Source organism: Salmo salar, chromosome 26 (genome assembly GCF_965601325.2).
Source record: "Salmo salar chromosome 26, fSalSal1, whole genome shotgun sequence".
In the NCBI taxonomy this organism is placed as follows: Eukaryota; Metazoa; Chordata; class Actinopteri; order Salmoniformes; family Salmonidae; genus Salmo; species Salmo salar.
In genome coordinates, this window is record NC_138316.1 from 470,193 (window position 1) to 483,305 (window position 13,113).

General features: G+C 40.6%; 1 long non-coding RNA gene across 2 annotated transcripts in view; it reads right to left on the bottom strand.

Moving 5' to 3' along the window:
• LOC106603688 (uncharacterized) overlaps window positions 1–7,305 on the bottom strand; it is a 38,127-nt gene extending 30,822 nt beyond the window's left edge. For both annotated transcript variants that reach the window (XR_006762177.2, XR_001328471.3), the window contains exons 1-4: window positions 7,168–7,305; window positions 6,958–7,021; window positions 5,605–5,672; window positions 4,440–4,600 (exon numbers count right to left, since the gene is read on the bottom strand). This is a non-coding gene — a long non-coding RNA (uncharacterized LOC106603688). The remainder of the gene's footprint in view (window positions 1–4,439; window positions 4,601–5,604; window positions 5,673–6,957; window positions 7,022–7,167) is intronic.
• Between the last annotated feature and the right edge of the window lie 5,808 nt (window positions 7,306–13,113).

Below are 13,113 nucleotides of genomic sequence, written 5' to 3' on the forward strand. Positions count from 1 at the left end.
TTAAAAAGCGTCCCTCCATCACCACATAGGTCTACGGAGGAAGGAAGAGGCCCAATCACGGGAACAACAAGTTCAAAATCATGGAAGGAGTAATCAATCAATGTTCCTAGCTGAGTGTGCCGAGGAATGGAAATATCTGCTTGAGTCAGATTCTGCACCAAGAGGTAAGGGAATCTAGTGTTTAATCATTGATAATTAGCCCCAAGTTGAATAGTCATGGAGAGGGTTGGATGACCTCAGTGGTGCCTTCCATCCAGTAGCCGGGCACCAGGTTCAGTCTTACAGAAACCTCCGTGGTTCTTGTCGGTATCACCCCGGCGGACTCAGTTATCACTTTGCAAGCTTCAGGAATAGTCTGCCTGGATGCCATTCACCTGGGAAATCTATCCCAATCAGCATCTGCTTCGTATCAATGCTAGTCACTTACACAGGGTGGATAAGTGACATGTTTTTTGAAGTTCAGATTTAGTAGGAGACGCTTGGTTGGAGGCGAGGTAGCTTGAGTGAAACCTCAAACTGTCGTGTCACAACGTTCCGTTTTTAACCTCTTGGGGCTAGGTGGGACGCTAGCGTGCCACCCGTGGTGCACTCCATCAACAGCAGGTGCATTTCAAGAGCGGCAAATTTGAATCCAAATAAATGTCAAAATTCAAATTTTTCAAAAATACAACTATGTTACACCATTTGAAAGATAAACATCTCCTTAATCTAACCACGTTTTACGATTTCAAAAAGGTTTTACGGCGAAAGCATAAATTTAGAGTATGTTAGGACAGTACATTTACAAGAGTTGTGTGTAATGTTTTGTCAAGTCAAAGACAGGGTCACCAAAACCATAAAACCAGCTAAAATGATACACTAACCTTTTACAATCTCCATCAGATGACACTCCTAGGACATTATGTTAGACAATGCATGCATTTTTAGTTCTATCAAGTTGATATTTATATCCAAAAACAGCGTTTTACTATGGCATTGATGTTGAGGAAATCGTTTCCCTCCAATAACCGGCAGTCAAGTCAGCGTCACAAATTAAATAATTAAAATTAGAAAACATTGGTAAAATATTATATTGTCATTTAAAGAATTATAGATTTACATCTTTTGAACGCAATCAACTTGCCAGATTTAAAAATAACCTTACTGGGAAATCACACTTTGCAATAATCTGAGCACTGTGCCCAGAAAAATACGCGTTGCGATACAGACTAGACGTCATGTTGGGGAGATCTAAAATCGAAAATACTATGTAAATAATCCATTACCTTTGATTCTCTTCATCAGATGTCACTTCCAGGTATCACAGGTCCATAACGAATGTAGTTTTGTTCAAAAAAGCTCATCATTTATGTCCAAAAATCTCCGTCTCGTTAGCACATGATGTAAGCCAGCCGGACTTCTCGTCATGAACGAGGGGAAAAAATATATTTCCGTTCGTTCAAACATGTCAAACGTTGTATAGCATAAATCATTAGGGCCTTTTTTAACCAGAACATGAATAATATTCAAGGTGGACGAATGCATAGTCTTTTATAACGTATTGGAACGAGGGTACCCAACATGAAGTAGCGCGCCAGGTGTCTAATGGGACATCACCGTTCCATGGCTCTTGTTCGGTCAGATCTCCCTCCAGAAGACTCAAAACACTTTGTAAAGGCTGGTGACATCTAGTGGAAGCAATAGGAAGTGCCAAAATATTCCTAAACCCCTGTGTTTTTCAATGGGATAGGTTTAAAGTCAATACAACACATCAGGTATCCACTTCCTGTCAGAAAATGTCTCAGGGTTTTGCCTGCCAAATGAGTTCTGTTATACTCACAGACACCATTCAAACAGTTTTGGAAACTTTAGAGTGTTTTCTATCCATATATAATAAGTATATGCATATTCTAGTTACTGGGTAGGATTAGTAACCAGATTAAATCGGGTACATTTTTTTTATCCAGACGTGCAAATGCTGCCCCCTAGCCCCAACAGGTTAACCAATGTTTTGCTGGGTCCACTGCCCTTTTGACTTCATCCAGTGAACATTTTACATTTACATTTTAGTCATTTAGCAGACGCTCTTATGAAGAGATGTACTGCAGCGGAAGAAGTTTGAGAAAGAGATCAAGGATTAGACACCATGACTAGGTGTAAAATTGCCGGAGAACGTGTCTGCCGAAATTCACTCCATTTGCGAGGATGTGAATGTTCACATTACACCCGCCTTCACTCAAATCCCAGTCCAGGGCCCGCTCGATCTAGACACAAGCCCACAGGTGTGTTAATTTACGGTTGGACTGAACCCCTTACGCAGTTCTAGAGTGTGAAACATTAATTGGCCAGCAGGTGGCACAATAACCCAAATAAAATGGGGTTTCTATAAACAAACATATCCTTTTCCTAAATAAAACTCAACACACTGTACATTTTGTTACACAATTCTTAAACAATTTATTTTGTCAAAAATGACTCTACAGTTAACACATTATCTTAGTAAATACCATCCAAATACCACCTTAAACCGGGCTGTAAAATAATTCAAAACCAAAGCAACATTTGGTATTAACCTTTTCACAAGGAGCCACAAAAAGGTGTGATCATTCTACAACGTACGCTCAAACCGGTGTGATTAGAGCGCTTATTTAGAACGTCCAGTTTCGATTGACGCAACAGTCAGCATTTAACACTGTTTTGGGATGTCCCGGCAGTCAATCACATAACCTCTGACTCCCACTCTGAGCCATTCAGTGTTGTTGTTTATGTAGTTAGTAGGCTAAGCTGCAGCATTAGCAATCTCCTTCACAAATAGGGAAATTATGGAGATTTTTATAAATTCTGACAGTGAGTCTGAGTATGAAAGTCAGGAATCAGATTCTGATAGTGACAGTGAGGAGCTGCCCCCAACCTTGTAGCCATTGAGAACCCTGAATCTGAGGACCCCTTGTCCACTGACAAAGTCCCAGGTCCCTTTGAGGATGCTGGTGGTGATGGAGGCAGACCGACAGTGGATGAAGTACAGGAGGTCTATGGTAAGTGGAAGGCCGCCAGCAATTTCACCCCTCCATGCCCTGCTGTTTGCTTTGAGTCCCAGTCTGAAGTGCAAAGCCCCTTGCCATTTCCCTCTGAGGCAGAGTGCTTCAAGCTGTTTCTGACAGAGGAGCTGGTGGGAGAAATAGTAGAGGACACCAATCGCTATGCCTTAGAGCTACAGGAGAAGAGAGAGCCAGGAGAGAGGGGGAAACTCGCTAAATGGGTGACAACCACAATTTGTGAAATGTATACCTTCCTGGTGACAGTCCTTATGGGAATAGCAAAGAACTCCCTAAGAGAATACTGGATCACAGATCCTATGTTTGCAACTCCCTTCTTTGCCACCATCTTTTCCATAGACCACTTCCTAGTTCTGCTGCAATGCCTGCATTTCATCAACAATGCTACTGCCAAGCTAAATGACCCGTCACACAAAATAAGAAATGTCCCTGATGTTATGGAAGAGTAGACTGGCGTTCCGTCAATATATTTCTTCCAAAAGGCACAGGTTTGGGGTCCAGTTCTTTGTTATGTGCGACGTGAAGACAGGACATTATAGTCTATACAGGGTCCACCACTGACATCCAACATTATGAGGGGCTTGGGGTGTCCGGGTCCACGGTGATGACCATGTTGGCTCCTCATCTCGGCAAGGGACACACTTTGTATGTAGACAGTTGGTACAGCAGTCTCACACTCTTCCAGCATCTGCTCTCCAACAGCACAGGGGCCTGTGGCACAGTCAGGTTGAAGAGGAAGGGGATGCCGGCATTCGGATGCAGCAGAGGGGTGGCTGGAGTTCAAGGAGAACGGTCAACAGCTGGCAGTAAAGTTGCATGACAAACGAGACGTCCGTGTCCTCTCCACTGTCCATACAGCAACCATGTCACTAGCCCTCCTGGTTTTGACCCTTGCCTGTCCTGACGCCGAACCCGCCTGCCTGACCACTCTGCCTGTTCTGACCTCGAGCCTGCCTATCCCCTTGTACTGTTTGGACTCAGACCTGATCACTGAACCCCTGCCTGTCCTGACCTCGAGCCTGCCTATCGCCTGGTACTGTTTGGACTCTAACCTGGTTATGAACTCTCGACTGTCCCCAACCTGCCTTTTGCCTCTAATATTGGAGCTCAACCATCTGGCTCCTATGTCTGCATTTGGGTCTCGCCTTGTGCCCTTATAAAGCATTATTGAGCACATCTGCAGCAATTACTGACAGGTGACTTGAACGGTAATCTGTCATGATACTATGATTTAGAGGTGGGGGGTGGAAATGCAGTTGTTGTTCAATCACTGCATGAATATGAATTATCGGTTATGCATATTCATAAGTTGTCAGTCTTTTCTTGCATTTCTTTTCCTCTAGGCAAAAAAGTTTTTGTTGTTGTTCAACCACCACCAATAATTAAATAAAATAGATGACTTACATATATCCCTATGTGTTTTCTTGCTGTGTTTTCATCCAGTGAAACTGTTAAGGAGTGTACGCTAGCGTACAAAAGCTGGCCTCAATCTTCAGCTCGAAGGATTTCCAGTTCCAGTTACGATATTGGCAAATAATGTTCAATACCGTTTGTGTGTGTGTTTTCTGAAAGTACAGAATAAAGAGGACTTATTAGTAATTACATTACAATATCAGGATATAGCAATTAAACAATATTACAAAGAAGTAACATAACTCTGCTATCAAAAGAATAAATTGCATTGACAAAATCACAAACATGAGTTATATAACAGTAAAAAACAGTAACTGTTGAGCTCCACAAGGGGGCAGGGCAGAACAGAGCTATGCTAAACAGGCCAAATAAAAACAACCCATCATCATAAGGCCAGGGTAGCTTCAAAAGACAACACAACTAATGTTTCCCTGTCGCAATTAGCATTGTTTTACAGAGCTAATAGAAGAATGTAGCTAGCTACATAAGCACGACTGAGCATAACACCATAAATGTTATGAAGTTAGTAATGTTACCTTGCATGTCCGCGGTTATAAGGAATACAGACAAATATATTATGCTTAATACATACAGTGAGCAACAGTAAAAATGGCATACAGAAACTATTATAACGTAATAAGGCATTTACTTTGATAGAAACGCACACATCTCCAAAGTTATTATCATGTAGTAATGAAAACAACAATGAAGGTGAAGCGGGCACCAGACGGAAAATGTTAAAAAGTTTATGCAGGTTCTGTTCTGACTGGAGATATGCAAATGTCTGCATACTTGATCTGCGTAAACGATGGCAAAGTGCTTGGGGGAGTTTTTCCGGCTCAGTAATGCCCCAAAAAATGAATTGTCCACAAAAGTGAAATGGCCTACTTTTATGTGAATTAATGAGGCGGAACACATCTTAATTCAAACTGTTGTTAGAAAATAAAACTTGAAATTGACAACTTGAAAACAGCCTATAAATAAAAGCAGGCAGAGTGCCTTAGTTTGAGGGCAGCGCAGATTAACTGTCCTGTTGAGTAACAATCACATTTTGGAATAGTGAGCACATTTTGACATCACGTATAAAACACTCACGCTGGGATGACCCTTAGAGACATTTGGAACTCACATGTGAAAAGGTTAAGAGCACACCTACCTTTTCAGCCATAATTTTGAGGAAGACATTGAAGATTATCAGCAACACAGATCACACCCTCATCGAACCTAATGATACATTGAATCAGAAACAGAAAAAAACCCTGGTCATCTACCTCACGAGGAGCAAAAACGAATATACAATCAATATAAAACATTATAACACAGATAACAGTGTAGCTGTTTAGGCCCCTTGCTTTTTTCTATTTTTACTAACGACAGGCCACTGACTTTGAGTAAAAGGTAAAGAGTTTCTATGTATTCGGATGACTCAACACTATACACGTCAGCTACTACAGTGACTGAAATGACTGCAACACTTAACAAAGCGCTGCAGTTAGTTTCAGAGTGAGTGGCAAGGAATAAATTAGCCCTATATATTTCTAAAAATAAAAGCATTATATTTGGAACAAAACACTCACTAAATCCTAAATGTCAACTAAATCTTGTAATAAATAATGTGAAAATGGATCAAATTGAGATGACTAAACTGCTTGGAGTAACACTAGATTGTAAACTGTCATGGTCAAAACATATTGACGCAGTAGTAGCTAAGATGGGGAGAAATCTGTCTATAATAAAGCGATGCTCTGCCTTAACAACACTATCAACAAGGCAGGTCCTACAGGCCCTAGTTTTGTCGCACCTTGACTACTGTTCAGTCGTGTTGTCAGGTGCCACAAAAAAGGACTTTGGAAAATGTCAATTGGCTCAGAACAGGGCAGCACGGCTGGCCCTTGGATGTACACAAAGATCTAATATTAATGATATGCATGTCAATCTCTCCTGGCTGAAAGTAGAGGAGAGATTGACTTTATCACTACTTTTATTTATGAGCGGTATTAATATCTTGAATGCACCAAGCTGTCTGTCTAACTACTGGCACACAGCTCGGACACCCATGCATAACCCACAAGACATGCCACAAGAGGTCTCTTCACAGTCCCAAATCCAGAACAGACTATGGGAGGCACACAGTTCTGCATAGAGCCATGACTATGTGGAACTCTGTTCCATATCAAGTAACTGACACAAGCCGTAAAATTAGATTGAAAAAACAGATAGAAAACACCTTATGGAACAGCATGGACTGTGAAGCAACACAAACATTGACACAGACACATGCATACACAACACAATCACACACACACACGCACTGTAGATATGTACTGTAGATATGTGGTAGTTGTGGAGTAGGGGCCCGAGGGCACATAATGTGTTGTGAAATCTGTGAATGTATTGTAATGTTTTAAAATAGTATAAACCGCCTTAATTTTGCTGGACCCCAGGAAGATTAGCTGCTGCTTTGGCAGCAGCTAATGGGATCCATAATAGATAATAAAATTACACCCACCTGATTTGTCCTTCTGGATGGCTTTGTCCTCAAAGTACCGGAACATCACCTCATGTACTCTAGCCTGTAAACAGACAGTAGGTACGTTGACATGGCGAAGTCTAGTTTGTTGATCAGAGCAGATCCTTCATGGGAGGGGTCCAACAAGTTGATGGATTGTAGGTCACTAAGCTCAGCCTTGATGATAGACAGGTAGTTAGTTATACTTACAGAAAGGAGACAGGTAAAGTTAGACTTCGAACGGGACAAGTAGAGTTCCAGTAAAGATACAGGTGCCATCATTTAGGGTAGGTGACTTGACCACCTGACTGTGCTGGTCTTTGTGTGTGTCTGTGTGTGTGTGTGTCTGGCAGAGTTGTACTCTCGGAGTGGAGCGGTTCACCGATAGGGAAGATCAGGAGAGGACACTTGGTGGCAATCTCACACACTCCCTCATACCACTACTCTGGCCACAGATCCAAGCCCTCCACAGTAAAGGCCATGACAACAGCGGAGATGCAAACTAGTAACCTTTTGGCGAAATTAGCCATTTTGGATCCAAAATAGGGGATCTACATGATTCGCATAGATCCGATGAGAAGTTTGGAGCAATACTGGCTGTATCCAAGGATCAGCCAATGATTCTCATAACAGAATGCATCACGCGACTGAAGAGAGGAGACAACCAATTTGCTAGTTACAGCATCAGCTCGTGCTCTGGAAAGACAGCAGAGAGTGGAAAAGCAGTTTGCCAGTTACAGCAGGGTGTCTCCTGAACAATAACAAAGAGGTAGGTGAGAAGCCTGACCATGGAGACTGTGATGAAGTGTACTTCATGAGCTGTAACCGAAAAACAACTAGCATTTGGAAAGTTTGAGGTGAGGGAGAAAGTGTGGTGGAACAAGTATTGTTAGCATTGTTAAGTATCTTGCTAGCTGGATCAAATTCTCCGTTAGCTAGCCAGAGAAATGTTGAGCAACATTAGCCAACTTAACTGATCAAATAATTGAGTTTATGTTGTGAAAATTTGCTGGCTAATAAAGACAGACATCTAACGTTAGCTAGCTAACGTTACAACATCAGATGAGCTAACGTTAGTAACCAATTCGCTATAGTATTAACTGGTATATGACTCCTTGCCGTTCCTCAAGTTATAACGTGTTAGTTGCTTACTGGACCCTGGCAATCTGTGTGAAATGTTAACTAGCTAATGAACTAACTACTATCTGTGAACTGCTACAGTATGTGGTTAATTTTCAGAATGAGAGAATTTGGTGAAATTTTGACTTTGCTTGTTAAAACCTGTTGGGGCTAGGGGCAGTATTTGCACGGCCGGATAAAAAAACGTACCCGATTTAAACTGGTTACTACTCTTGCCCAGAAACGAGGATTTGGATAGAAAACACTCTACAGTTTCTAAAACTATTGAATGGTGTCTGTGAGTATAACAGAACTCATATGGCAGGCCAAAACCTGAGAAGATTCCATACAGGAAGTGCCCTGTCTGACAATTTGTTCTCCTTCTGTGGCATCTCTATCAAAAACACAGCATCTCTGCTGTAACGTGACATTTTCTAAGGCTTCCATTGGATCTCAAGAAGGCGCCAGAATGTGGAATGAGAGCTCTGCAGTCTCTGGGCTAAGTACAGCAGCTCTGTTTGTTACTGGTCAGGCAGGGAACAATGACACTGGAGTGCACGTCCACGAGAGGACTCCATGTTTTTCTTTCAATCTTTGAATTAATACAACATCGCCCGATTGGAATATTATCGCTATTTTATGAGAAAAATCGCATAAAAATATATTTTAAACAGCGTCTGACATGCTTCGAAGTACGGTAATGGAATATTTTCTATTTTTTTGTCACGAAATGCGCCGGTGCGTCACCCTTCGGATAGTGATTTGAACGCACAAACAAAACGGAGCTATTTGGATATAACTATGGATTATTTGGAACCAAAACAACATTGGTTGTTTAAGTATAAGTCCTGGGAGTGCATTCTGACGAAGAACAGCAAAGGTAATCAAATTTTTCTTATAGTAAATCTGAGTTTGGTGAGTGCCAAACTTTGTGGGGGTATCAAAATAGCTAGCCGTGATGGCCGGGCTATATACTCAGAATATTGCAAAATGTGCTTTCACCGAAAAGCTATTTTAAAATCTGACACCGCGATTGCATAAAGGAGTTCTGTATCTATAATTCTTAAAATAATTGTTTGGTTTTTTGTCAACGTTTATCGTGAGTAATTTAGTAAATTCACCAGACGTTTTCGGTGGGTATGCTAGTTCTGAACAAAACATGCTAATGTAAAAAGCTGTTTTTTGATATAAATATGAACTTGATTGAACAAAACATGCATGTATTGTATAACATAATGTCCTAGGAGTGTCATCTGATGAAGATCATCAAAGGTTAGTGCTGCATTTAGCTGTGGTTTTGGTTTTTGTGACATATATGCTAGCTTGAAAAATGGGTGTGTGATTATTTCTGTCTGGGTACTCTCCTGACATAATCTAATGTTTTGCTTTTGTTGTAAAGCCTTTTTGAAATCGGACAATGTGGTTAGATAAAGGAGAGTCTTGTCTTTAAAATGGTGTAAAATAGTCATATGTTTGAGAAATAGAAGTTATAGCATTTATGAGGTATTTGTATTTCGCGCCACGCGATTCCACTGGCTGTTGCAGGGAGGTTAAACAAGTGGATTCAGGGATCAAGTATAGCTGAAGCTGGGCCTGGCTTAAGCTGGATGCCGCTATGGTTAAAGGAACACCACACACTTCCCCTCTTTCTCACTTTTTCAATACAGTGGATGAAAAGGATATGCCAGGTGTACTCTCTGCCTGAAAGAGAAATTATGCCCACAAAGGGTATCATGCTCTGCGGGCACATTGTACACTTTCTGCCTGTGGACATCTGTTCTACAATGTAATCGTGCAGTGTAGCCCGAAGATATTGCTTTTGTTGTATTGAACTTGACAGTAACACTTGTGTGTGAGTGAGGGGGGATTATTTAATGTTTTACTAAGTGAATGTTATTTAAAACAAACTCTGCAGGGACTTTTCTGCTGACCTACAATTGAAAAAATGTATGAACTGAGTCAGAAGAATAAGGACCTTTGTTAGCTTTCAGTAAATACATTTTGACTTCTGAATAAAACATATCTGAGCTAGTTTAACCTGTCTGGGCTAGGGGGCAGTATTTTCACTGCCGGATGAAAAACGTACCCAATTTAAACAGGTTACTACTCTGGCCCAGAAACTACAATATGCATATTATTAGTAGATTTGGATAGAAAACTCTGAAGTTTCTCAAACTGTTTGAATGGTGTCTGTGTATAACAGAACTCATATGGCAGGCAAAAACCTGAGAAAAGTCAACCAGGAAGTGGAGGATCTGAGAATTGTAGTTCTTTCTAGTCCCTTTCGAAACTACAGTATCCGTGGGGTTACGTTGCACTTCCTAAGGCTTCCATTGGCTGTCTAAAGCCTTCAGAAAGGGGTTTGAGCATTCTCCTGTCACTGGGCAGAGTATAGGAGCTCAGTTACTGAGTGGTCTGCATGGCAACAAAGGGATTGGATATGCACAGTCACGCGAGCACGCTGTTCCTTCTTTTTCTTTTTGAATGAATGCGCTATTGTCCGGTTGGAATATTATTGCAATTTTACGTTAAAAATACCATAAAGATTGATTTTTAAACAGCGTTTGACATGCTTCTAAGTACGGTAATGGAACATTTTCACTTTGTCTCTGGTTCCACGCTCGCTCGTTATGCCTTTGGATAAGTGATCTATACGCACGAACAAAATGGAGGTATTTGGACATAAATATGGATTATTTGGAACAAAAACAACATTTCTTGTGGAAGTAGCAGTCCTAGGAGTGCATTCTGAAGAAGATCAGCAAAGGTAAGAGAATATTTCTAATACTAATTCTGAGTTTAGGTTGCCTCGAACGTGTCTGTATAGCTCACCGTGATGGCTAAGCTATGTACTCAGAATATTGAAAAATGTGCTTTCTCCGTAAAGCTATTTTAAAATCTGACACAGCGGTTGCATCCAGGAGTAGTCTTTCTTTAAATAATTGTTATATATTTTGTCAATGTTTATGATGAGTATTTTTGTAAATTGATGTGCACATTCACCGGAAGTTTTGGTGGGAATACATTTTCTGAACATCACGCACCAATGTAAAATGCTGTTTTTTGGATATAAATATGAACTTGATTGAACAAAACATACATGTATTGTGTAACATAATGTCCTAGGAGTGTCATCTGATGAAGATTGTCAAAGGTTAGTGCTTCATTTAGCTGTGTTTGGGGTTTTATTGACACATGCCCTTGCTTGGAAAATGGCTGTGTGATTATTTTTGTCTATGTACTCTCCTAACATAATGTAATGTTTTGCCTTCGCTGTTAAGCCTTTTTGAAATCGGACAATGTGGTTACATCAAGGACAAGTGTATCTTTAAAATGGTGTAAAATAGTTGTATGTTTGAGAAAGTTGAATTATGACATTTTGTTTTTGAATTTGCTGCCATGATATTTCACTGGCTGTGTCCAGCAGGTGGGACGCTAGCGTCCCACGTAGCCCATAGAAGTTAATTTGACACTTGATCGATGTCTACTATATTGGCCACTATAATAGAGCAAAAATAGAATGCCTTTTTGTTTCATTCTACTTCAAGATGTTTTTTTCCCAAGTGCAATATTTAGATGTGTGTGGTCACAAGCATTCTATTATAAAGGCTGTCATGGCTAACTGTAAAATGAATGTATTTTTTCTCAAGACTTGAGTGTCATTTGCAGTAAAGTCTAGGCAACAAATAACATTGGATTGCTTTCTTTACATTTTTTAGCTGTGAGTTAGTTTCACATGAACTACGTTTTATTTTAAACACAGAGACTGATCATGTAGATCATTTTCTTTGTTTAATTAGTTAAAACCTGCATTTCCCCCTAGCAGGGATGTTTTTTTGCATGTTTCAGTCACCTTTTTGGGGCCTCACCAGTTTGCATCCCTGCAGCAGAGTACAGCCAGAAGTCCCCGAAGAGCTTCTGAAGGAGTGGGCTAGCCTCAATGATTGGCAGCAGCCGTCTGGTCAGCAGTAAAGAAAGAGAAAAGGGAGATGATAGAGAGATTTTTTTAATTTCACACTTTATTCAGACAGCTGCAAACAAAGGGGAGACAGGCTGGGATCGTTACCGCTAGCCCACAGGCTTTGCACAGGTATAGATGGATGACAGAGGGAGAGACAGAGATTGAATGTCACTGAGGAGAACTCAGTGGTCCACGGTGCCACTTTTTTTTAAATGAAGGCCAGTGAATCTGGATTGCAATGGCATTGTAAAATCTAGAGTAACAATGTATGGGCATATCATTAACATGTAAAACTTTTTTTCACAAAATAGCACATTTTAGTGTATTAATGATTAAACATGTAAAACTGTAATCTCCAATAATTGATGTCGACGTATCAATTAAAGTTACCAGTTAAATGGACAAAATTCAGACAAAAAATACAGATAGGGTATTAAGTGATCAAGTGACTGGGGCAGAGTTAAAGATTTCAGACGGATGCAGCACTTTGTACACTTTGTTGTTTGATCTGAGCTATTTGTTCAGGGTAAGAGGACATCAAAGTTCAGTTTGGGCTTTCTGCTCTTTCTTCACAGTGTTGCAAACAGACCAGTTCCCGCCATCACAGAGAAAGCACAGGTAAGCCATTTTAGAGTCCTTGACTGACTGCCGTCAAATACGTGAATCCTAACAAGATAAAGACTATCACTGTCGTGTTCGTACATAACTCCTATTTATTAACTGAAAAGTTCCTCTGAAATTAAGCAGAAATGTTTGCGAGTTTTGAACAACTGCTGAATACATTTTTGAAGAATTTTGGATGTTCTTTAGTGTGTATGCCTTCAACCAAAAGAAGGCTAAGCATGTTGCTATTGATCATGGTTCTTGATAAATACCTTAGGTCAGTGTTTCTCAAATGGTGGGTCGTGACTGATTCCTTTTCTGAAGACAGACTAGAAACACTGGCTTTAGGTTATTTTGAGTCACAATAGAAAAGTTTGATCAATCTCCTCGAGCTCTGTCTGTTGTGATGTTGACGGTGGTTTGTTCTAGATGAATAAATGCCTTCTATATCTGTCTGCTGTGTCTGGGCCAGG